The following is a 3,860-nucleotide window of genomic DNA, read 5'->3' on the forward strand; positions in this document are numbered from 1 at the left end:
CACACACACATTCACAAACTCATGCATATCCAGGCGAGGTGAGTTTGTTGAACGGTCTCAGAACTCTCCTTAGAGGGAAGATCCAGTAGAGATGCATCCTGGTCTATGTAAATATGGGTGAACTTTTAACTACTGTTACGTGGGTGTGTGTGTGTGCGTGCGTGCGTGCGTGTGTGAGTGAGTGAGCTAAGCACAGCGTCAGCATATAAAACTCACTTTTATGACTGCTAAAGCTGCCAGTTTTTATAAAGACGAGGGGGGGTTGTAGTGTTTAATACAACTAAAGTGAGACTAAATAGTTGACTTTAATGACGTACATGACGTGGTTGTTGGTGCACATACAGTATAATTATAGTGTTCAGGCAGTGAGTCCAGTCGGTTCAGCCGATTGCCCTCCCTTCCATCTATTCTATTCTATTATCAACTGGGTGGTTTGAGTCCTGAATGCTGATTGGCTGACAGCCATGGTATATCAGACCGTATACCACGAGTATGACAAAACATTTATTTTTCATGCTCTTATTACGTTGGTAACCAGTTTCTAATATCAATAAGGCATCTCGGGGGTTTGTGGTATATTGCCAATATACCACTGCTAAGGGCTGTTCTTAGGCAAGACYCAACGCGGAGTGCCTAAGAACAGCCCTTAGCCATGGTATATTGGCAATATACCACACCTCCTCGGGCCGTATTGCTTAAATATATCAATATATCATACAGAAACAACATAATTTACAGATAAATAATATAGATGCATAAAGACGTCAAACAAACAGACAGACAACAATACAAATAAAAAAGAGTGGAAATAGCCTACATAGAGAAGGATTATATTCTACATAGAGAAGGATTATAGKCTACATAGAGTAGGATTATAGCCTACATAGAGTTAGGATTATAGCCTATATAGGGTAGGATTATAGCCTACATAGAGTAGGATTATAGCCTATATAGGGTAGTTATAGCCTTACATTTAGAGTAGGATTATAGCCTACATAGAGTAGGATTATAGCCTATATAGGGTAGGATCATAGCCTACATAGAGAAGGATAATAGGAGAGATGGAGAAGCCATGTGGATGCAATTTCAACTTTGCAGATATGAAATTAAGAAACTTAAATCATTTTAAAAAGTCACAGAGATGCCAAATGTACTAACAATCTGATCAAATGTAAGACTTGTATCAACCTGCACAATATCTTCCACAACATTGATACCCTTACTTTTTCCCAAGTCTTGCGTCATGCCTAAGAACAGCCCTTAGCCGTGGTATATTGGTCATATACCAGACCCCCTCAAGATGTATTGCTTAATTATATCATATCATACAGGGCCTTCGGAAAGTATTCAGACCCCTTGACTTTTTCCACATGTTGTTACGTTACAGCCTTGTTTTAAAATGGATTAAATTCATGTTTTTCCTCATCAATCCACACACAATACCCCATAATYAAAAAGTGAAAACAGGTTTTTAGAACTTTTTGCAAATGTATTAAAAATWGGAAACTGAAATACCTTAAGTACATAAGGATTCAGACCCTTTGCTATGAGACTCGAAATTGAGCTCAGGTGCATCCTGTTTCCATTGATCATCCTTGAGATGTTTGTACAACTTGATTGGCGTCTCACTTGTGGTAAATTCAATTGATTGGACATAATTTGGAAAAGCACACACCTGTCTATATAAGGCTGACAGTGCATGGCTGGGCAAAAACCAAGCCATGAGGTCGAAAGGAATTGTCTGTAGAGCTCCGAGACAGGATTGTGTCAAGGCACAGTTCTGGGGAAGGGTACCAAAACATTTCTGCAGCATTGAAGGACCTCAAGGACACAGTGGTCTCCATTTTCTTAAATGGAAGAAGTTTGGAACCATCAAGACTCTTCCTAGAGCTGGCCTCCCAGCCAAACTGGCCTTTAAGGTAGAGTGGCCAGACGGAAGCTACTCCTCAGTAAAAGACACATGACAGCCTGCTCGGATTTGAGAAATGAGAAACAAGGTTCTCTGGCCTGATGAAACCAAGATTGAACTCTTTGGCCTGAATGCCTAGCATCACATCTGGAGGAAACCTGCCACCATCCCTACTGTGAGGCATGTTGGTGGCAGCGTCATAGTGTGGGGATGTTTTTCAGCAGCAGGGACTGGGAGACTAGTCAGGATCGAGGGAAAGATGAACAGAGCAAAGTACAGAGATATCCTTGATGAAAACCTGCTCCAGAGTGCTCAGAACCTCAGACTGGGGGCGAAGGTTCACCTTCCAACAGGACAACGATCCTAAGCACACAGCCAAGACAAAACAGGAGTGGCTTCGGGACAAGTTTCTGAATGTCTTTGAGTGGCCTAGCCAGAGCCCGGACTTGAACTCGATCGAACATCTCTGTAGAGCCCTGAAAATATCTGTGTAGCGACGCTCCCTATCCAACCTGACAGAGATTGAGAGGATCTGCAGAGAGGAATGGAAGAAACTCCACAAATACAGGTATGCCAAGCTTATAGCGTCATACCCAAAAAGACTCAAGGCTGTAATCGCTACCAAAGGTGCTTCAACAGAGTACTGAGTTAAGGGTCTGAATACTTTTAATAAATTTGCAAAAATGTCAACCTGTTTTTATGGGGTATTGTGTGTAGATTGATGAGGGGGGAAAACGATGTAATGCATTTTAGAATAAGGCTTTAAGGTGTGGAATTCCACAAAAGTCAAGGGGTCTGAATACATTCCGAATGCACTATATATGATAGAATGGCAGTCATAGAAGAAAAGGAGCCCCAAAGAACCTTTAGGGGTTCAAAAGATTGCCACTGTGTGGGAATGTCTTCGGGTCAACAAGAGGAACCCCTCTGAAAAGGTTCTTCGAGGAATCCGTGTTACATGACGCATAACTTTTCGCAAAAGCTTCACAGATTGTCGTTGGGTTCGTCAAGTTCATATCGACCATGTTTATGAGGTGGTTTTCCTTTCATGTGTGTCATGCTACTGCTAGCCAGATAAGCCAGGATGTTAGCTCATTAGGCCTGATGGTATAGCTCACATGTTATCTTTCAAGGGAAATATATTCTGTTTGTATTGTCTGTTTATGCATATAACCGTGTTAATGGCTTTATAACACTAATATATCTTGATTAGATACGTATTCAGTCCCCTGAGTCAATACATGTTAGAATCCCCTTCTGGCCTAAATCACCAAGCTTGTTTACAGCAGTAACTCAGCAGATGACATCATGACCTTTTGTTACAGCTGTGGATGTGATCTGGTGTCAGCCCTAAGGATTCATCCCAAATGGCACCCTATTCCCTACACAGTGTACTACTTTTGACCAGAGCCTTATGGGTCCTGATCAAAAGTAGTGCACTATTAAGGGAATAAGGTGCCATTTGGGACACACTTTAAGGATTTCCTCTCCTGCCCTGGCCTAAGGCCATTCTCTACTCCAATTTAGAGCTACAACTCTCTCTAGGAGACGCGCGCGTGTTTGCTGTAGCCTGTTAGTAAATGATTCCATTTATTCTGCTGTAGCCTGTTAGTAAATGATTCCATTTATTCTGCTGTAGCCTGTTAGTAAATGATTCCCATTTATTCTGCTGTAGCCTGTTAGTAAATGATTCCATTATTTATTCTGCTGTAGCCTGTTAGTAAATGAATTTTATTTGCGGCTCATGATGTTGGTAAATGGAAAGGAGACAGACCAGGCACCCCACCCTTCCCATTTCCCTTATGACCAGACTGTCCCCATGACAACCACAACTCCCCCTCCACCCCTCACGGTGACCTGCATCCTCCAGACCTCAGAGAAACACCACACAGACACGCACACACGCGCACACACACACACTCATTTAAGATGTAGAGAAAAGAGAGAGAAA

The sequence above is a fragment of the Salvelinus sp. IW2-2015 genome, linkage group LG6.2 (genome assembly GCF_002910315.2).
Source record: "Salvelinus sp. IW2-2015 linkage group LG6.2, ASM291031v2, whole genome shotgun sequence".
Lineage (NCBI taxonomy): Eukaryota > Metazoa > Chordata > Actinopteri > Salmoniformes > Salmonidae > Salvelinus > Salvelinus sp. IW2-2015.